General features: G+C 33.7%; 1 long non-coding RNA gene across 1 annotated transcript; it reads right to left on the bottom strand.

Moving 5' to 3' along the window:
• Window positions 1–5887: 5887 nt before the first annotated feature.
• Window positions 5888–23250, bottom strand: LOC107877275. Its single transcript, XR_007057707.1, has 4 exons — window positions 11795–23250; window positions 7873–8026; window positions 6566–6685; window positions 5888–6491 (listed from the first exon to the last, which is right to left on the bottom strand). It is a non-coding gene; the product is annotated as an uncharacterized LOC107877275 (long non-coding RNA).
• Window positions 23251–24185: the final 935 nt, after the last annotated feature.

Below are 24185 nucleotides of genomic sequence, written 5' to 3'. Positions count from 1 at the left end.
AGGAGGTTGAAGTCACCGGGGATTGAATGGAGAAATTTTGCAAAACTGTTGGTTGGGAGAGAGATAGGAGAGAGACAGTTCATTTGGAGAGGAGAGGGGTGTGAGTTGATTTATATTTTTTGAAAAGATTAGAAAGTTTTAAAAATATTTATCAAGTCCACAATTAACTTAATCAAGTTTCCTAATTATGTTTGACCCTTTAAGTTGGTCAATGTCACCAATCCTTCATTCAAGACTTAAATGACACCTTTCCTTCAACTTTCTCTAATATCTTCACCATACAAAAAATAAATTATATAACTTTTATCATTTTAAGATATTAGAAGTTGGTGGATGTCATACTCTCACATGTGGATCTTTATAATATTAAACTATATTACTTTTCAACATCATAATAGATAACAAAATATCTACTTCCAGCTACTATAGCCAAACGTAATGCATAAATCATATGTATAGCTCTTATACTTATTAGCTTTTCACGAGATGACCATATACCACATAATAACATTCATCTAACACAAAATAAAGAAAAATCTAGAGTAAGTTCTTCAAGATCAAGATGTATTGAAATTTAAATCGTGTCTTAAGGCACACAACATAAAAAGAATTACCTCTAAAAAATTAAAATTTCATGTGTGTCGCGATAGAGCGCTAAATTTGATTATCGAAGAATCCAATGAAGCAACAAAACTCCTTCATATAGTTATAAGATGTGTGGTTCAATGTCCTTATGAATTAGTAGTTTGTTTGAGTTGGCACTTCAAAATCATGTGAAGTTGATCCAAGAAAGAAAAATCACCGTAAAATTTAATAATGTATTTATTTTCATATATTTTAGAACTCTTAACTTCTTGCTATTTATTTTATAAAATTATAATACAAAATTTTTTTGACCATTTTCTGTTTGTGGACGTTTGCCTAGGAGGGTTTTTGCAAATTTTTTGGGCCAAATTTGATTCTAAAAAATACTTGTTGCCTATTTTATAGGAGCTTTAATTTCTTTCAATTTGTTTTAGGAACCATATATTTTAGGAGTCTTAATATATTTTTACTTTTAACATAATATTTTCTTACCATTTTTTGACCTTTTTTTTCCCCCTATTTTTTGGGTCAAATTTAATTGGGAAAAGGTTTGTTACCTATTTTTTTTGGACATAATTTAGGGATTTAAGGAAAACCTTCTCCATTTAAATTTTAATTTTTCTATTTATTTTAGTCAAGATAAATATTTATCGTCATAGAAATAATTATAAAAAGGTAAAAGCTGATTCTGTCTAAAGTAGAGAATTTTAATGATGGACAAAAATATAATATTTTTTGACCAATTTTTATTTGTGGACGTTTGGCTAGAAGGATTTTTGCCTATTTTTTTGGGCTAGATTTAGTTGTTAAAATATTTGTTGCCTATTTTTTAGCAGTTTAAATTTCTTCCTATTTGTTTTAGGAATCATATATTTTCGAAGTCTTAATATATTTTCACTTTTAGAATAATATTTTCTTACCTTTTTTTTGGCATTTTTTGGGCCTATTTTTTTGGGTCAAATTCAGTTGGGAAAAGATTTGTTACCTATTTTTTGGGCGAGATTTAATTGTTAAAATATTGAAATAGAAATTAAAGATCCTATTTTTTAGGATCTTTAATTTCTTCCTATTTGTTTTAGGAATTATATATTTTAGAAGTCTTAATATATTTTCTCTTTTAAAATAATATTTTCTTACCTTTTTTTGACATTTTTTGGCCTATTTTTTTGGACATAATTTAGGGATTTAAAGAAAATCTTCTCCATTGAAATTTTAATTTGTCTATTTATTTTAGTCAAGATAAATATTTAGTATCATAAAAATAATTATAAAAATATAAAAAGACAATTTTATCTAAAGTAGAGACTTTTAGTGAAGGGCAAAAAGTTCAAACAATATTTCTAAGACCCTTCAAACTTTTAATATATTATAGATATAGATTATAGATTATAGATTATAGATATAGATACTTTTAAAACAATGAAAGAAAAAAATTACAACAAAAATATATTCTTAAACAAACGTGGAAGGAATTATTTTTGAATGTACAAAAATTTGCACAAGTAAGAAAGAAAGGTGCGGAACTACAACTTGGTCAAGTTCATATAACATTTTAACTCAATTCAAATAAGAAATGTCGAATTGTTGAATTCATCAATAATATATAAAGGTAGAGTGTTAGCTGAACCTACAATAGACACAAAATAGAAGACTACCCCCGACATTCCTCCTTTATGATCCACAAGTTATCTGTCTAACCATCCCATCAATTTGTTGAATTTGTTAAGAATATGCACTAACATATAGTCAATTTTTTTGCCATTATTGTTGTGTAGGGATCCACTAACTTGCAATAATTTTCAAGTAAAATTATACTACCATGCTAATTTCTAAAATTCTAATACACACAATATACATTAAACTGTTGTAAAAAAAAATCGATAGACATAATAGTAATAGACTAATTTGAACGAATGCTTGGTATAAAAATCTGATTCTACATATAGTATATGAAAAAAAAATAAAGTAAAAATATACTCTCTTCGTCCAATTTATGGGGTACTTTTTAAATTTTAAGATTCAAACGATCAAACTTTATGTTTACATAAAAATTTCGTCAAAGTCAATCAAATATTCTATCTACCACTTGTATTAAACAGAAAACACTAGATAGTGACATAACAGAAATTATAATATGATCGCGCTATCAGAAAATATGATTAAACATAATGCTTACAACACAATCAAATTATAAAATTGTATTCAAAATACATACATTAGGAACCAAAAATAAATATAAACAAAACATAGGCAATGTAAGGTACATATATAAATTGTATCATAGAATCCATCACAAATTTGAATATCAGAATTGAGAGTCGGTTGCAACAATAAAAAATCGTAATCATATTAAATAGGAAAGAAAAAGTAAAATAAGTAAAATACCTTAATTTTTTTAAAAAATAAAAATAAAATCTAACTAACTAATGCTAGAATACGAAAGAAATTAATAAAGCAAAGACCCCAACCAAAAAAAACTAACTACAATGCTAAAAGAATTTAAGTTTTGTGCACTGAGAGTGCACAGAACTTAAACTCATGCTAAAATAGGTAAGAAAATAATAAAATAAGTAAAAGACCCCCAACTCCCTAAAAAAAATCTAACTAACTAATGCCTTGTTAAAACAGGTAAGGAAAATTAATTTATCTAAATTGAAGAAAATTACATGAATTTTATACCTAAATTAATTTTATTCCTAATATATCCTATATTTAAAAGGACTCATAAATTAAATTAGTTAACCTAATAAAACTAAATAATAATTTAAAAAAATAGTGAAAAGACAATTTTGTCTATTAAGGAGATTTTTAATGAAGGGTAAAAAGTTCAAATCACTTTTCTACGGGTCTTCACACTTTTAATATATGACAGATATGGATTATAGATATAGATATAGATAGATTAGAAATATAGATATAGATTATAGATTAGTTAAATCACAAATTTCATTTTTAATCATTTTTTTAGATTGAAGCTACAAAAGATTAATTTTAAGAAGAGACAATGTTCCTTTATTATAGTTGATTCAAACTTCGTTTTTCTTAAGAAAAAATTATATAAATAAATAAAATTGAATTATCACAACATGTCTTTTTTTTTATCAAACACGATATTATTATATAAACAAACCAAGTTTACAGAGAGGTAGTTTGTGGCAGTGCCACTATACAAGCGTCAACAAATGTAGTAGCATTCCTCAACTTAATATTATACAAAGACCCTGCATTTATTATATTCCTACTCCTTCTAGTAATTGGTCCTCCAGTTATATCAGTTTGCAAAATATCCTTTATGGATGCAGGAGGATCCCAAAGCAGCAGAGGTCCAACAGTAGTAGTAGTATGTACATTCATTCTTGCTAACGCGTCCGCCAACGTATTTCCCTCTCTGTAAACATGCTTTACCTATGGTTTACCCAGAGCCAGAAGTAGGGACCTACAATCAGATATTAAAGATGAGTTAACATTTGATGTTTCTTACAGGAGATTAACTAATTGCAGACAATCCAGATTTATTTCTATCACACCAAAACGGTGCTCCAAAGCTACCGTTAGGACTAAAAGGAGAGCATGAAGTTCAGTCTCCAAAGGGTCTAACGTAGGGACCTGATTAATAAAACCTAGAAGCCAAGCTCCATTACAGTTCCTAAAGACTCCAGCTATATGTAACGCCACGAGTCTGCACCCCGGACGTCACACAGTGCTCATAATCCTGAGAGATCACAAGCTAACCCATGACTGGTACCTACTGCAATCACTGAATATTAATAACTCTATAATAATATAAAAATTAGGCTAAATCTTCCATAAGGTTCGTAACTAAAACCAAACACTGAATACTAATAAATAAATACTGAAAACTATATAACTATCTGAAATAATCTAGTCCGAAGAGCCTCTAACTGAACTGTCTGAATATAGAGTTAATGGGACAAGCCCCCAACTAACTCCGACTACTGAAGTGCTGATAACTGAAATAATACTCTGTCCTCAAACTATGAGGACTCACCACTAAATATGATGCTGATAATCTAGGCATCTAGGTACGGTCAGGAGCCCGTGCGTCTGAACCTATGATATAAGACATCATAGCATAAAAGAAAGGTAGGCGTCAGTACTTTGAATGTACTGGTATGCTAGGTGAGGTAAGGATAAATGCAGGGGTTCATATACATAAACAGTAACTGGCTGAGAAATCATGTATATAACTGAGTGCGAGTATATGTATATCTAAAACTGCTGTAAAATGCTGATTATGCAATGCTATGCACATAACTATGTATACTGTAACTGAGATCACATTTAATACTGGATAATAAGTTTTGAAAACTGAATGACTAATATATGAGTTTACTGACTCACTGTTTCTGACAGTACTGATTCTGTAGAACTGAACTGAGTTCTAAACTGAGTTGGGTAACTATATCTGACAGTCCTGATTTTGATACTGAACTGAGGTTTTATTCTAGGTCTGAAACTGCAACCGTGGGAGTGTTCTCTAACCGACATACCCCAATTATGAACTGAGTTGGGGCCCAACCTGTGACCCCAGCTGGAAGGGTGTTAGCACCTTACCAAGAGATACTAATCACTACTAAAAAAGCTGTAAAAAGAGACTTAAAAAAGAGACCTCATGAGGTCTCTTTCCCTCAAAAAGAGACTTCAAAAGTGACCTCAATTGACGGTCTCTAAAACATAGGTTGCTTTTTCTAAGAGACCTCATGAGGTCGCTTAAAAGCAACCTCATGAGGTCACTAGGTTATTTCTTGATTTTTACAAAAAGAGACCTCGCGAGATCTCTAAATTATTTTTTATAATTATTATTATTTTATTAAAAAGAGACCTCATGAGGTCTCTATTTGATTTTTTTTATTTTTATTTTTTAATTAAAAGACACCTCATGGAGTGACTATTATTTCCTAATTTTTTATTCTAAATAATTTATTTAAAACATAAGCGACCTCTTGCAGTCTCTTATTTGAGCATGTAGAAAATGAAATCATGAAAAAGAGACTTCATTAAGTCGCTTTTGTGCATTTGTGAAAAAAAAAAATGTGAAATAGCAACCTCATGAGGTCTCTTTTTGCTAAAAAATAGCTTTTACAAATACCTACCATTTTAATTCAATAATATAATATAATCAATTAAATCAAGCTCCAAGAACTCCCACCAATCAATCAAACTACAACAAACACAAGTAAATATAATCTAATAACCACAAAATGAAAATAAAATATAAATACCTTGAAATTGAAAGAACAAAACATAAAAGTCATAAGTTAACAATACTATTGTTCATACTTCTACTTTAAAGTTTTAATGCATTCAAAATCACCTAAGAATTCAAATAAACCACCATAAAATATATAGTTTAGATTATCTAGACAACATTCAACTTTAACAACGCGGCGGTGCATAGTCCACATAGTAATCATCTTCATCACTACTGGGCTCCTCAGTCACATCTCTGTATTGACCATATACTCCATGTGAAATAGGTAGAGACTATGGGGGTCGAGGAGGGCACACTACATCACCGGGACAAGGGGGAATCCCGCCCGAAGCAAGTAATGCATAAAATTGGGCCTTCATTCCTGCATACTGTATATCCTTTTGTCTTTCCCTAGCCTGCGAGGCCTTAGCTTCGCTAGATAGCTTAGTTATTTGCTCTTCAAATCTAAAATCGTCTCCCTTGACTCATCATCCTGGAAACTACCAAGGCCTTCTAGTTCCGAATGAAATTCACAGAATGTTCGTTGGGGCAATCCATAAGCATATCCATATCTACTCGGGCCACTAACTGCATCTAACCATATTCTCTCATTCTGCTCTTGGCTAAGTGGTAGGTCTCACTTATCTTCTGGTAGAGTTTGGCGAAAATCCTCTATGTATTGTAGATATCGATTCTGAATTTAATGATAATTATATTAGAATATAAATTTAGAAAATAAAGTAATAAATACTAGAAATAGAGGCTTACATAGGTCAGCTGAGCTCGTGGCTCAACCCATACATCAGGATCTTCAGGAGTTTTCTTCTTCTTTGTGTGTGTAGCCTTGAATGCCTCAGCTTGAGTTATTGGCCTCCCAAATTCCTTTTCCTGAAATTAAATTAATTTAATGATAAAGACATAAGTACTCAAATTTTGGTACATATTGCAGGTTCAGAAACAAGGTTTAGCATTTTGAAGAAAGTTCCAATGGGTAAAGAATTTGTGTGGCTGCATCAATCACAAAACTTCCCCTCTAGCACAGCCAGCAGTGATTTCTCAGACTTCTTTTTGGCATATTGCCGCAATAAAGATGTTACGAGATCAGACAGCACAACACTTTTACCTAAATAATTGTAAATACAAGAAAGAAAATGCAGACCCCATTCGTAAGAAACAATTAAATGCAGGATCGGAAAATGCTTAACCTCTTTCCAATTTTCATTATGATAGAAAGCATTTCAGATTGCTAGATTGGATACATAAGCCCATGAATCAGAGTACAAACATAGGCTAAGATAAAGTCAAAATAAATATTATTTGTTTAGTTAAGTATCGATATTTTATAAGGATTTATCTATTATGTTATTTAGTTTGTCCGACAATAGTACATCAGACAATAACACAAACAAAAACAAACAGAAGAATTCCAATAAGAAGCAGTAGGTAAGTTTAATGGAAAAAGGAGCCTAATAGACCAAACCTAGCACATTATACCAGACATTGGAAGTGGAAAGAAAAACCAATTCTATTACAGAAATGAAAAATATAAGTTACTCCATATTGGAAACTGGATAGCGATATCAATTCCACTGGTACGCCGATGTTGTGTCATGTTAATAACGGTCAACAACAGCATGGGAGATTTCACATAACATTGATCTTATGCCTAAAATCCTAAAATTAAGGCATTGACACAATAGAAGGTTTGAGATAACTACCTATTAGATACATAGAAGGATGTCCAGTCCACACCGCAAGGCGAATAAGCAATGGAAAGAGTTCCTCATTGAAATACTATATGAAGAATTGGTGATTCATAAGAAAGGGTTGAACCAACTAGACTGGGAAGGAATTGTTCACAAATTATATCAGAATTAATTTTAAGGTTTAACTTATTCTATGTTTGATTGAGATAAAATTCATGGAATAATTTGTCCCGAAATTGTAGTGCTATTTTTATCCTTTCTTAAGGATGGAATAACTAATTCTGAAATAAATTATTTTCCGACCAAACAACCCCTTAAAAGTATATAAATACATAACTTCCCTTAATTCAGAACGTGTCCATAACTTACATTGCAAGGCCTACTGCTGTGTTTTTCTGTACTGTAACCTATCACTGCCTACGGTCAGCTCAGTCCTTCAAATTCAATGCTTCCAGCAAATATTCCAGTACTCCTCCTCCTCTTCAGACGTCACCGGTCTAAGTCCCATTCTCACGAGAAGAAGCTGTACATTTCCACATGACACATTCGAATATAATCACCAAATCATACACTAAAATTTCAGTGTCTTACTGACGAAAGTACTGTAGCAACGGCCTATGCATTTCCATTTTTAATTTCTGGCTCAAGCTCATACTAATATAACTCGGAGAAAAATAGAAATGAAACACTCAGAAGAGTACAATTGCATTGCACAAACACAAATTAAAAATATTATGGGTGTAAGCCGTTACCTACATTGCATCAGTATAGAACGAAAGATGTAAAGATGGAGTGAATCTATATCAAACTCGAAGAAGAAGATGAGCTCTTATTAAGACAATTGGTTTCTCCAAAGCATTCTTCGTGAATAACTTATATATGCAACTAAATTAAATTAACACAGAGAGACCTCGTCTTCGTTGGCTGTACATATCCTAACTCCGGCCCCCAAGGAAACCAAGATCATAAAGCCACAAGTAAGAAAACAAAAAAGAGAGAACTACTTAATTAATAAGCCATAACAGTTAAATATACTTGAAAATACTACTAGTGCTGAAGTTTGGCACGTAAAAACTCCTCCAAGTTCAACAACTCAAGAAGAGTTTGGAGCTGGTTATTTGGTTAAGAGAATGATAAGTAAGAGAATTGAAGAATCTAATTTTCACTCACATTTCATTTTACTATGAACTTTGTCTATTTACAATTTAAAGGAATTATGTAGATGCTACTAATATAATCTATCATGATGAAAATTTGAATTCCTGTTGTATTAGGAACGTTTATTCACTTTTATGGTAACCATTGAAGAACTTCAACCACTTTAGAACTCATGGTTAAAGCCAGGAAATAGATATGCTCTAATGATACAACATTCTAACTCTATTCAACTATATAACAGAAAGTTCTCCTAAAAAAGCAATTCAAAACCTATTAACCAAAAGAACTAACTGATATTATTGCTTGTCATTGACCTCATATGTGTTTTTTCCACAAACTTAATCAGGATAATATACATGTACCAATAGACCATAGAATATTCACCAAGACTCTGAGCTTAATCAGGATAATAATCAGTTGTCCGAGGATAAGGTATCACTAATCAGTCACAATTCAATAAAAAATGCCAAATCACATTAATGACCTACCAGTTTTCTCCTTACATTTCCCTAAATCTGAGCTCCACTCGTATGTAAAGAACCACCCTTAAGAGATGCTCTAGCTTTCTTGCCAATCTCGCGCATCTGGTTAACCTCGAATCTGTCTCCCAATGGTCAACTAACTTTTGCCAATTTTCAGGTAGAATCCACCTAGGCCTCTTATTTTTTTTTCATGAGCTTTTGATAGCCAACTATTAAGTATGCACCCAAATTTTAACTTAAAGTTTGCTTTAATCTGGGCTTCATGTTCTGGACGCCAAAAACACTTTCTCTCTAATGACAAGATAAACTAAGATAAATTAATTTACTAATGAAACACTTTCTTTATAATAACAAAATAAACTGAAACAAATTATCCCTACCTCAGTGACATAGAGATATTGTTCCCAATAGACCCTCAAATTAAATAAAGCAAGTATAAATTGATTCAAACTTATGAAAAACAAAACATATGAGATTTAAGTTATCAGACTTAACAAAGCTAACAAATAATCCCAAACCGACATGAATCAGAAGTTCAATTGCATCAGCATTTGCAATTACACACTTTTTATTGTCATTAATGGACAAGTAGAGAAGTGCAGTAACATCATCTTCCTATATTTTCACATCTTCTAAATAAAGTGGGTTAACCAACAAGCTAATAGCACCACATTTTGCAATCACCATACGGTTATCCATATTATTCTTGGAAAGTAACTAGAGTTTAGCTGTAATAGTTCTCTGTATATCAATGGAAGTGCGTTTCAAGTCCTTAACCAACCTTTTAACTTGCTTCTTAAGTTCTGAAAGATCAGCCCTTTTTTTAACTGTAGGGGAAGAAATGATTCTTGGAAACCTATCAGATGGTCTACGCCATATTGATTGATTACGAGGTCTTATCTTTAGTGTTAATGGAAATTCTGACTCCCTTCTAAGGATAGACGCAGCAGGCTTGGAATCCCTTACAACATCCCCTGAAGCAACAGCCGCAGATTCTGACTATGAGGATAACTTATTTCTATCAACAGGAATTACAGGGGAAAGGTTTGAATTAGCAAGCGTGCTTGAATTAAATGTCACATAATCAGATTTCTAGTGGTCAAATTGCCAAGTACATTAGACGGAAAGGAGTAATATCATGGCATCAATAGGTCTCTATATTTTTTTATCATCTTCCCTATAGAGAACCAATGGATACTCAAGCTTTTTCATCCTTGATCTATGTACATGATGACCCCAACTTCGTAAATATTGCGCAAAACACAATGCGTCCAGTTAATACCATTACTTTTTGGGAGGGAAAAAACTGTTACACATTAATAATTAAGTGCTTTAAGAACTCAAGCCACATCACATTTATTCATCCATATAGGAAGGAATAAAACCATAATCCACAACCTTTAATATGTATATTGATTTATAGTTTCTTAATATATTACCACTAAAAAGGTAAGCTGCTCCTTATTTAAGAAACACACCAGGTCCGAGTTGAACCACTTGATTAGAACAATAGAAGAACACTTAGGTCCGAGTTGGTAGTCTTGAGTTCAAAATTACTCCAAGTTTATTAGGAACTTGTCTTTGACGTGGTGAAACATATAATCTCTATTTTGAACTATTTGCATGGAGTACTCCCAACTAAAACCAAACTGTCTAAACAGTTGAAAGAGACAAAAGAAATTACTGAATCAAGCAAAAGGGGTATTATTGCAGGAAGGAAAAGGGGCATAAAAGATACAGAAAGTCTTTAAGGGAATTAAATGCCAGAATATGGTAACAAAAGAATCAATGTATCCTTTAAGTGTAACCCAAAATTCAATACTATTTAGGATCAAGAAGTAAAGAATACCAGAAAGATTAGACAACTCAAAGAGGTCTTTATTGTCCCTAATATTCAGAACCTGATCAACTCTTGATCCAACTAATGTGGAACTCATATTGCCTTTTGGTTTGGGGAAATGGTCAAGGATGTAGATGTATATCCACTAGTGTATATCCACCAGTGTATTCCAAGTATTATCTAAACAAAACTTTCCTAGCATATTCTTTGTTATATCTCATCTTAATAGAAATACCTTCAATACAAGAACTTAAAGAACCACTTTTGTTAGTTTGTTAGTTTATAATCAATACTTTGATCTTTTACCTTTGGACAAATTTTTGGCTACTATTAAACTCCTGCCCTATCTACTTTTTGACAAGAATGGAGATTTTGAAGAACATCAATTGAACTGCACTCGAAACAATTTGGAAAAAACATCCAACAAACAGCAACATATTGATTACTATTACCTAATGGGGATAAAACCTAAGCTGGTAATTGTTGAGGGAAGGTGATATAGATCATGGATCACTATAAATGATACATTATTAGATGATTAAAGCTGGAAATTTAGTACCACATTCTGGAAGATGGGAAACAATGATTCAAGAAGAAACTTTCTCTTATATTTCTACTTAAAATAAAGAGCAGTGATTATTTTGATAGAGAAATGGTCTAGCAATAAGTATGTGCTGGTAAAACTTGTATTCACTTAGTTTCTCTGATTGTCTTTTATTATATTTTGATTCACCTCATCATGCGACTACTATATCACATGAACTTTTTTGATAAATCAGTAAGGAAAAGAAGAGCATGGAAATGAATATACCCTAAATTCCAAAAGAATCTGGTTCCTGAGATTGTCTGGCATCTTTCCCCAACTCGTGACAGCACCTCTATAAAGATATTGAATGATTTGAGAAAGGATCCTTACAGCTGAATCTGGATTAAAACTGTATTTCAAAATTTAAATATTTATAGGTTAAAGCTAAAACAATTATGAGATATTCATAAACTAAATACATTTTGTAAAAACCATACCCATAGCCATCAGGCCTATGATAAGTCTATTACGCATGTCCCTCATGCCATCTTGTGGATGAACCTGGCATGCGTAATAGACTGGTTTATGGTAGGATTTTCAGGTTCAGAGATATTGCCTCAAAGTGGAAGACTTGATATCCCAATCTGTGGAGTAGATACTGATGAAGGTTGTAAGTTACCGGGGTTAAGAGTAACTGTATGAGAGGAACTAGATATTTGTTGATGCATCATGCGAGGAAATTGACTGTATGCATGTGACGTAGCATGACCTAAAGTGGGCCTCATCGTATGCATATATGGGGGTTGTTGAGTATATGCTAGTGGTGCACCTCGTGATGGATGAGATGGTGTGGTGTCTAATCTTATATGTATACTTGTCGATCGCCTGTTAATCATACTAGCCTTCTTTAATTTCTTTTTGAGAGCATTAGCAGTACCCTTATCCTTATTTCCGCCTGCCATCTACACAAATTTTCATATAATATCTTAAATTATAGTTTAGAGACACCATAAATGTACATATTTTGATCATATAACTGTATGTGAGGAAAACAAAACCTATGACATACGTATGGTTAAACACATGTAACATCAATGAAAGAAATTAACAAACCTGAACAACTACCAATGCGCAGTTAGACATAGAGACACTAATATATTTTGAGAAACATACCAATCAGAGATTAAAGCAGCAAGCACTTCAAGACACCAAACAAAACTTTTAAATAAGAATAACATTAAATCAAACCAACAATTCTTAGTTAAAAATAGAAATAAAGTTAACAAAAACTACATTGATCAAATTAGGGAAAAAAGAATAAACTAAACCAAACAAAGAAACAAAAAAATGCAGATGTGTTATTTCAAATTATCATTCCTCCTCGTCGTCATCCTCCTCTTCTGACCCTCCTTCTTCTTCTGACCATTCTTTCTCTTGTGACTATTCTTCCTCTTCTGGCCCTCTTTCCTCTTCTAACCAATTTTCCTCATCTACTATTACATTTTCATCATTTGATTCATCCACCTCTTTATTTGCTGCCAATTCTACTTCATTATATCAACCTTTTCCACTATGTGTTCAGGATGCTCTAAATTATCTTCTAAGTCAACATCAACTGGTTGGTGAACACATGATATGTCATCAGCCTGGTATGAAATATCTAATACATTTTCAACTTTCACTCGACCCACAGGCTTGATTTTGATTACCGCCCACCAATTCAATTTATCTGGACACAAGGGATAAGGAGTATAATACACTTGCTTAGCATTATATGCAATGATGAAAGGATCGTATGCCCTATACTCTCTTGCGTGCCTATGATATTATATTATTTGATTTCCCTCGTGGGTTGAGCCATTTTCATCTGAACAATACAATTCTTTTTTCTGGACAACCAGAATACTCCATTTCTAAAATCTCCTCAAGTACCCCATAATAATCAACACCATTTTGATCTCCATCATCACCTTTTACCCAAACTCTACTATTATTAGTTTTTTTTTATATTTGGAGCATTCTTCGGTGTTGAATTTAAAATCATTCACTGTATACTTTTCCATAGAATAGGCCTTAATAGGTCCCCAAGATAAATCCTTCAAAAATTGGTCAAATTGACCATTTCTTGTATCATAAACCTAAAGATAGTTGAGAGTAGAAAATTAGCATTAATCAAATGTAGACTTTCTAATAATTATATCATTATGAAAATATTGCAACACTCACATAATCTTTAAACCGTGTTGAAAAATAGTCAAACACTTTATCATTGCCATACAACTGCACAAAGTAGCTGTCAAAGAGGATGAAAATTAAGTCCGTCACTTTGTCTTGTAATTGCATATGTAATGCAAAATAATAACAACTTACTCAAGAAATGGTTTAACTTGAGGGCAGTTCAACAAGACATGTATTGATGCAGATTTAGACTCCAATGAACTAAGATGCCTCTTTGTATGCTTTTTTGAACCTCCGCCAGGTTGATTGAATTGATAACGACTCTCTAGCAACCTCACCACTATCGTCGTGATGATTAGGCCTATTTCGTGAACATGGAACATCACTTCCAAAGTAATACGAACAGAAATCGGTCGTTTCCTTAGCAAGATAGGCTTTACACATTGAGCCTTCAATTCTATGTTGTTTCTTGATACTCCATTTATTCTTGCCAATAGTCCTATATAATATTATATTATGAATTTTTAAAAAAAAAACATCAATGGAGAGGAATATAATAAGATTTACAATAGTTACCTCTCAAATGGATACATCCATCGATATTAACCGGACCTCCAAGACGAGCTTCATGCACAAGATGCATAGGAAGATGTTCCATCACATCCCAAAATCCAGGTGGAAGAATCTTCTCTAGCTTATTCATAATTCCAAGAATATTTCGTTTCATCCGAACTAAGTTCTCTTCCATCAATGTGTTGGAACACAAGTCTTTGAAAAACAAACTAATTTTAGTCATAGGTTTCCTGATTATTTCAGGCAAGCTACTAAATACTATGGGGAGTAATGTTTCCATGAAAACATGACAATCATGACTTTTCATGCCAAATAACTTTCTGTGCTCCATATCAACACACTTCCCCAAATTTGAAGCATGACCAGCAGACATTTTGAACTGCTCAACCCATTCACATATCTTATGTTTTTGCTCCATTGTAAATTAATAGCTAGCCTTAGGTTGAAGAACTTTTTATTTGATTTCTCCTGCATCCATAACTCTTTTCGCCTACAATATTCTGGTAAGTCCATTCTAGCTTTAACATTGTCTTTATTCTTACCATTGACATCCATTACTGTATTAAATAAATTATCAATTTAATTTTTTTTAGTATGCATGGGATCAAGATTATGTCGAAGAAGATGATCCTTTCAATATGATAATTCCCAAAATATACTCTGTTTTGTCTAATTATGTACAACACCATACCCATCAAATTTGAACGGTTGTTCTTTTGTAACCTTTGGATCGTGTTGAACCCTCTTCCAAACTTGTTCTCCCGTATAGATTGGAGGTGGACAGTCTCGATCAACCGTATTCTTTCTAAATACATTTTTCATATTCCTAAACTCATGATCCATGGAAAAAAACCGACGGTGACAATCAAACCAACAATTTTTTCGGCCATATTTAAAAGTGAATGATTTAGTATTTTCTATACAGTAAGGACAGGCTAACTTTCCAGCTGTCATCTACCCGGACAACATTCCATAAGCAGGAAAATCACTAATAGTCCACATTAAGATAGCCCACAAATTAAAATTTTGCCTAAGCGACACATCAAATATTTCAACCCCTTGAATCCACAATTGATTCAACTCATCAATCAAAGGTTGCAAGTATACATCCATCATGATTTTTGAATTACGTGGGCCAGGAATAATACAATTGAGAAATATATAAGGACTGGTCATGCACACCTCAGGTGGAAGATTATATGGTGTCAAATATACAGGTTAACAAGAATATGGTGCAACAGAAATAGAGTATGGAGTGAATCCATCTGAACATAAACCCAACCTAATGTTCTGTGGTTCAGCTGAAAACTCTGGATATTTTCTATCAAAATGCTTCCAGGCCTCTCTATCAGATGGATGACACATAACACCAGGCGGTCTTCTATTTTTATGATGTCATCTCATGTGAGGAGCTGACCTATTTGATGCATATAACCTTTTTAGCCTTGGTATAAAAGGTAAGTAATGCATTGCCTTCACAACAACTTTCTTCATGTTGGGAGCTTTTTTAAAACGAGCCCTTTGATAAATCTTACAAGATTCTAGATCAATTTCATCCTTGTAGTACATGCAGCCGTTTTCATAACAATTGATTCTCATCGACGACAATCCTAACTTTGACACCAACCTCTTTGCCTTGTAGAAATTATCAGGTATCTCTAGATTCAGGTCAACTAATTCATGCATAAGGTCAATCACAGTGTCCATTGCCCCCTGAGGAATATTCCAGTCTGATTTGATACTTAATAGCCTAACAATAATAGACAATTGAGAGTGTGGACTCCCCTCGTACAGAGGCCGACTAAAAGCTTCCAACTATTCAAATAAATGTTTAGATTTATCATTGGGAGCTTCTTCAACATGATCACCAGATTCAAAATTAGAATGCATCCCATACGCATCTCGAATCATGTAGTGCACTCTATAATTTTGGACATTAGGTTCCACTACCCCACAACTTCCACCAGCTACATAGTTTTGAGATCTGACAAAACTATTATCAACTTCTCCATGACTAGTCCACATTGTATAATCTTCTTTAAACCCATTTCAATAAAGATGAAGCTTAACAATATCAAGTTTTTCATAATTCCTGCATTTACATTTACTACAAGGACACTTAACCAAGCCATCGAGTTGAAAAGGTTCCAGTGTCATTGTATGCTCCACAAAACCACCGACACCGGCTAGAAATTCAGGCATCAACCCCATACGACCAACATTAGTCATATTATACATCCAACTACGATCCATCTACACAAAATCACATAATTAAAATTGTTAAACTCTAAATTAAGAAAGAAAACTTTATAACAAATCAAGAATTTGTATAAGTAAATGTAACGAGATCATTAAAAGCAAAAACTTATTGTATTTTGCAATGTATGATTTATAAGGAAAAAAAACACGACTAAATAAACACAAAAAACAAATACCACAATTAAATGTTATAGATAGATAATATCATAATACATATAACTATATATAGTTATTAAAATGAGACAGTGAATAAAGTAGTAAAACTACTTCTCTTATTTATGATCAAACATAACACCAAATTCAACTTACTCTCCGATCAAACATAACACCAAATTCAACTTAATTACTCTCCGATCGTAATTCTAACTTTAAAAAGTTATTATATTTTCATAGCTAAACAAAATTTGGTACTGTAGGGAGATATGTCTGGTGACAGGGGGCAGGAAGTTCTAGGAGGTTTAATTTTAGAACAGGGGGCAAAGTTGCAAGGATCACAGTGAGCCAAGGTCAGCCCATATATTGAACCCTCAAAATCTCCAATCATAGTTTTTCTTTCATTACATGTTAAATAAAAAATGTACAAAACCTACAGATATCTAATTCAGTAAGCAGCACTGAGAGTTGTATCTCCATGCTTCAAATTCAAATCATTATAGCAGTAATTAGTTGTTACCGAGTAAAGCACAACAATGGCATTTATAAATGCAGTATGAAGAAAAGGTAAGCTTTACGTTGCTCTTTCCTTTATTCCTGTTAAAGGATGGACAAGCCAGAACTTTGTCGCCCCCTCCTACATATATAGGGGTTGGGCTGGTCCAGGCTCACCCACTAGGCTTTTGTAGTAGGTTGACCGGCCCATTTGACATGTATGTTTAAGAGAAAGAGGAAGAGGAGGAGGAATACTGAGAAATTAAGTTTGTGAGAGGAATTGGAGAAGCAGGTAATGGGTCAGGGGCATGGCAATAGTGACAATACATAAATAAATCATATAGTAGTATATAGTATACAAAACTCGTATATTAGCACCAACTATTTGTAGTTACGAAGTTAGAAATCAGTTGTACACCTCACTTTAATTTGTGCACAATCAAATAGAGCAATAGAACCCTAGTTCCCACCTTCCAAAAAAGTAAAAGAAAAGAGCAAAACTGTAAACTAGTGTGCTCTTCCCCAAAAATTAAAGGAAAAATATAGCCTACCTACTAGCTATACATAAGAAATTAAATATAGTAAGTAATGATATCTCCATAGTCATAAGCTATCCTTGTCTATAGGAATTTCAAGCATTATTATCATCAGCACAGATAGTTGAAGGGAATTAAGGGAAATCTAATTTAGTACTAGTACTAGTACTAGTAAAATTATGGAGTTACACAAGTAGTAATAAAACTAATAAAGGAAAAGGCAGGGAAGAGATGATAATAGGAAGCACGAAATCTTCAAAAATGTCGTCGGATCCTTCAAAAGTAGTGCAATTTTATAGGCTCGAACACAGGTGCTGCAACATTTTGAAGAGTCCGAGCAACTTACATTGCAACAACCAAATTACTACTACAATAACATAGCCAGTGAGATCCCTTAAGTGGGTTCTGGGGAGCATGGAGTATGCACAGACCATACCTCTACCTTGTGTGAGGTAGAGAGAATGGCTTCAATAGATCTTCAGTTCAAGAAACTGTTATCATAAGCAGGTTTTTGACAAATAAAAGAGTAAAAGCTATGGTAGAAATACTGCATAAAGAATACTGACAACAAAATTAGTAAAGATATCCCAAGTATACGAAACAACAATAGTAATAAGGTCATGTCATTGATGAGCTCAAGATGTGTCATGCCATGTCTAATCACCTCTCCCTAATTCTTCCTCGGTCTACCTCTACCTCACATAAGACCAATCATTGCCAACCTTTCACACTTCATCACTAGGGCATGTGTCCTTCTCCTCTTTATATGCCCAAACCATCTTAGTCTCACTTCCCATATCTTATCCACCACTAGGCCACTCCCACCTTGCCTTGTATCTTCGCTTTTTATCCAATCCCTCCTAGTATGCCCGTATATCCATCTAAGCATCCTCATTTTAGCAACCAAATTACATAGTTTTCTGAATTTTAAAACATGTCCTCAACCGAGGTTCCTTGCCTATTATCCGTTCACAATATTAACCTATTATACTAAACTAAATGTAGTTTATCAGCTTTAGCAGAACTTTATCTTTGAAAATTTTATTTAAATTCATTTATCTTTGATATGATATTGTTCACTATTTATTATTTTGAGCCGAGGTCTATCAGAAACAGCCTCTCTACTTCTTCGAAGGTGCAGTATAGACTGCGTACATTCTACCCTCCCCAAACCTCTCTTTGTAGAAATACACTGGGTTTGTTGTTGTTGTTGAAATTGCATAAACCCTCAACTATTCAATCAAAAAGCATATATCTGAAGCAAAGTTCTAAAATAAAATCAAGAAAGACGGGAAACATAGAAACACAGTTCAAGACAACAAAATCCCCAATTATTCATAACAATCTTCACATTTTGAGGAAATTAAAAGAGACCCATATATTTTCATTCTCCAAGAGAGTCTCTCCATACACAAAATAAATAAGTACAGGGAGAGAGGATCCCCTTGGTAGATGCCTCTAGTAGTCATGAAATAAGGGATTGCCGAGCCATTGATAAGGAGTGAAACAGAGGTAGTGGAAATGCAGGACATGATAAGTTTTACCAGCTTTTGAGAGAATCTGAAGTAAAGGAGGGTGTTATGAATAAAAGACCATTCTAATTGGTCAAAAGATTTTTTGAGGTTAATTTTTGCCAACATGTATTCTTTCTTATATTTGGTATTCTAGTGATGGTGCAGGATATCTTGCACAAGCCCCTAATATTTTTGGAAAAAGAAAGGATGGAAGCCATACGGACCTAGGGACTTGTAGGGCTTAAAAGAGAAGACCGAGTCAACAATTTGCTTATAGGATATAGGACCTTCCTGATGATCCACATCCTCCACAGAGATAAAGTGGTTGGAAGCTTGATAAAAGTGCTTATTAGAGCAACTAAGGTTTGTTGAGTACAAATTTGAGAAGAAAAAGGTGATATGATTCTCCACATCATGCCTATCCATAATCTAATTTCCTACTATGTCTCGAAGGGTGAAGATTTTATTTTTGCGCCTTCTATGAACCATGGACATATGATAGAATTTAGTATTCGCGTCACCCTTATTGAGCCAGTGGATGCGGGATTTTAGTTTCCAAAATTCATGTTCTGCATAAAGCAACCCAATTTTGATTGAGAGAAATTTCTAGTTTTTGAAGGAAACTACTAGTTGGGTAATGAGGGTATTTTTGGATTCCGCCTAATCACGTGAGCATACGTCTTTTTTACCAAATATATTTCCAAAAGCCTCTTTGTTCCAAACGGTTACTTGACTCTGAAAATAGGCTATGGACGGTAGTAGAACATTATTCATTCTCAGCCAAGAATTTTTAATAACTGAAGGAAATTGAGGATGGTTTGTCCAGATGGTTTCTATTCTGAAGGCTTATGTGATAGAACAACAGGAGTAGTTAGTTGTAGAAGTAAGAGACAGTGATCAGAATGAGTGCGAGGAAAGTGCCTAACAAGTGATTCAGGGAATAGATGGAGCCAATCAGTATTGGCTACACATCTATCAAGGCATTCCAAAATAAGAGTATTATTTTTATGAAAATTTGACCAAGTGTATTTACTGCCAGAAAATCCTAAGTCAACCATATGACAGTAATCTAAGTACTGAGAAAATTTTTCAGCTCTTGAACTTTCTATCGGTAATCCCCTAATTTTTTTTGATGGAATTTCATATTTCATTAAAATCTCCACCCATTAGCCAAGGCCCCTTAAAGGAGTCGGGAACCCACTTAAGATTCTCCCAAAGACTCATTCTGTCATCCAAATTATTATAAGCATAAATAGCAGATAAAAACCATTTATTTGGGGGGGGAATACCTGAATGATATAGTGAATTTCTTGATGAATCATAGCGATATTCGTAACATTCAAAAGGTCTTCTTGACAAAGGATAGCTATTCCCCTTGCTTGTCCTGAAGTCTGGTATCAACAATATTTGAGAAGTAAAACCCATTGGGCATAGACTGATGGTTCATCCTATGGGTTTCTAAGAGGACTACAAGTAAAGTCTTGTGCAAGTCAAGAAGTTCCTTAAAGTGAAGTTTAGGGAAGAAGATCCCCTACAGTTCCAAATTAGAAAATTCATCGGGGCGACTAAAAGTTAGAGGCTTTCGGGGGAAGAAGTCTAGAAAGTCATTGTTCCTCAGAAAGGGACTCATAATTAGGGCATACTTCCCCACACCGGGGTTGAGGGTTGGCCTCACATGAATGGAACACTTGAACATATTTTGAGGAAAGTTTACGTTTATTTCTTTTTCAAATAGTTCTGTGAGGAGGAATACCTGTACCTGGCCCAAGAAGGTAGATGTTTCCCCCACCTCTTCTTTCGTATTTGATGTTGTCGGAGGTGGAAGAGAGCTCAGTAGAATAGGATGAACTTATGACTTAGACTTCATTGCTACTACCATCACATGGGGTTGAATCCACGGGGCTGATTCCTCCTCTTGTGGTGGCGGGTAAAATGAAATTGTCGAGAGGGATTGGCTTGTCGCTAGTGGATTATTGAAAACCTCCATTCCTCTCATCATCCCCTCCATTATGATTTGCGCCAGGTCCCGAGGGTTTTGAATCAGTATAAAACATTCTTGACCATTCACTGTCATGGTGAAGGTGAGTGCATATCCCGAGAGTGCCACTCCAGCCATGACTAGGATTCATTGATGTGTAAATTTGGTAAGGAAAATGATTGTTCTCTTGTGCCATCGGAATATATTTCTGGTGTAGTTGATGAACTGGGTATGGTAGGCTGTGATGGATATGTAGACCCTTGAATGGACAAGTTAGAGAATGATCCATGATTTATAACAGAGAAAGGAGTATGTTCAAAAATATGGCTTTTGGCAAAGTGAACAAGAGAAGGTGAGTTTTGAGAATTTAACAGATCATTATCACCATGTGGTGTGTAATCATTATAAGGGTGAACATCAAAATTGTTAACCGCTGAGTTTACGTGCAGTGAATTTTTGTGCTCATGCATGAAGTCCATCTGTGGCCTATCAGCCTTCAGTTGAGAATTAAGTGGGGTCATGGTATTAGTTAAGAAAAGAGGTGATTCATGCATTTTTAAATCCTTTAAATGGGACAGATTTGAAATAGATGAATTGAGCTCCGTGGACCCCACTTTAGAAAGATCATCATTTAAAGAAATTGTGTTGGAATCATTAGTAGAGAATTTGGGGGCATAAGGGTTATTACAAGGGATTTCTAAATCAATGGGAAAAGAGGACTTACCTGGGCCCATAGGAAGGGAAAGATTGAGCCCCTTTACCTAGGAAACACTTTTTATTGACAACCCACTGACCCACAATGGCCCACTAGGTCTTTTAACAGAACGTTGAAAGTCAACTCTTCCGTTCTCTGCTGAACGATGAGGTTGCTGCCTAGGGAAACAAATCAGCTGCCAACCTTCATCATCTTCTTCATTTTTATGTTGCTCATTCCCCATTACAGTGGAATTTGGTGCTTCATCAACATCTTTTTCGTTGGGAATTTCATTCACCGTTTTATATGGGCAATGGGTGATATACCCAAGTCACCCACAAAAAGTGCACAGTAAGAGGCAACTTAGTACCGAATCACTTGTTTATGAGTTCCTATGTACAAGTGATGAAGAAGGGGCCGTTCTAAAGGAACCTGAATACACAAACGAGCATATCTTCCCCTAGAAGTCGTGGAGGTATAAGTGTCTATCTTTAAAAGGATTCCAATTTTAGCACCAACCTTGTGAAGAATTTCCATGTCGTAAAATTTTGTAGGTAATTCCGGCAGACGAACCCAAATAGCGGTGTGAGCAAGTTGAGCTTTGAATGCCACAAATTTGGGTTCCCATTTTTAAACGGAGAGAAAGCTGTTGTAGATGAACCATGGTCCATCATGTAGAGCATGGAGCATATTTTACTCTTGGTTAAATTTCATCAAAAAGAAATCGTAGCCCAAGTCTATCAGATTTAATTCCTCAGAAGGTTTCTTCCTGAGGACTTGGTAGCCCAATTTTTTACCCACTAACTTACCAATTAAAGAGGTCTACCAGGGCAAATATAGCCTTGCTTTGTCTGTTGCTGTTGATAAAGGGAAGAAGTTTTCCTTAGAAATTGTGGGGGTAACTTCGTCTTGATGTTCTGTGTCTGCCATCGGAGCATCAACCATATTTGGGAAAAGGTCATCGATGTTGGAGTAACTTTTGAGCAAAGATAGGAATAGAAGAATAATTTACAGGGGTATTTACATCCAAATTTAGAGGGTTTTGGGGTGAAAGTTCAGGGATGATTGATCTATATCCATGGAGGACTATTGCAGTTTCCTATAGTTGGTTATATCATTGTGGTTCCCACTTAGCACAACATGTCGACACTACAAATATTGATTAAAAAGAAGAGAAAAATATATTATTTTAGGTTGAACGTTACCCATGTCAAGAGGAAGATAGGGCGTATTCAATCCAACTCTTTTATCACTTTATTTTTAACGGATCATGTTATACATATAATATCTAACTAAAAAGGTTATTTCAGTGAGATCAAAGTCTTGCATAAGAAAATAATTATATTTCAATTCCTGATTCTAATCAACTTTCGAAAATGCATAAAAGCAAACTAATTATATTTCAATTCCTCATTCTAATCAATTACTTTCAAAAATGCATGAAAGAAACAAAACATAAGGAGATTACTTTCTGTTCTTTGGCATATATAGATAACTTATAAAACTTACATAAACTGTATCAAAATTGAGATTTTAACATCGAGATCTGCTTAGTATGTTTGATACAAACTTGCTAATCAATGGCACAGAAATAAAATAAAAATTCACAATAGTTATAAAGAAAAAAACTTAAGTTATAATGATACATGCAAAAAGTAACTTAGTTAGGGCTATTTGTTTGCACTTAAATGGAGGTATAAATCTGAATAGTTTCGGCCCATTAAATGCATTTGTTTTTTTTTAAAAGTGCCACTTAATGTATCTGAAAACATCTGAATGGAAGTCTGAATAACATTCAGACTCTTTTTAGAACATAATCCCTAACTCTCTCACTTCATTATTTCCTCTCTATTTTCAGGTTATCTCTCTCCCTCTCTTTTCACGTTATCTCTCCCTCTCTTCACATTTCTCTCTCTCTTCCTCTTCACTTGTTTTCGTTCTCTTTTAGGTTTGATTCACCAAAATTTTTTACAAATATTTTAGTTATCAATTTGTATATTCATTATTTGCTAAACTCTAAATTTCTGCTTGCAATTTTTTATTTTGATTATAAAATTTGTAGTTCTTTGAAAAATAGAATCTTATGTGTGCCTGTTCATAACGTAACATTGAATTTACTAATGATATTTTCACTCAGATTTCATGGTTAACAAATAAACATGTGTCCGTTCTTGCATTAATTAGTTATTCAAATACTTTAATATTTATGCATCTAAGTCAAAATTATATCTGACTAGTTATTTTACTTTGTTGGATCAGTTTAATTGACAGATTACTTTATGTTGAATTTAATTTT

The sequence above is a fragment of the Capsicum annuum genome, chromosome 7 (assembly GCF_002878395.1).
Source record: "Capsicum annuum cultivar UCD-10X-F1 chromosome 7, UCD10Xv1.1, whole genome shotgun sequence".
Taxonomy (NCBI): Eukaryota; Viridiplantae; Streptophyta; class Magnoliopsida; order Solanales; family Solanaceae; genus Capsicum; species Capsicum annuum.
Note: the sequence above shows the minus strand (reverse complement) of the source record. Positions and strands in the feature narration are given on the sequence as shown.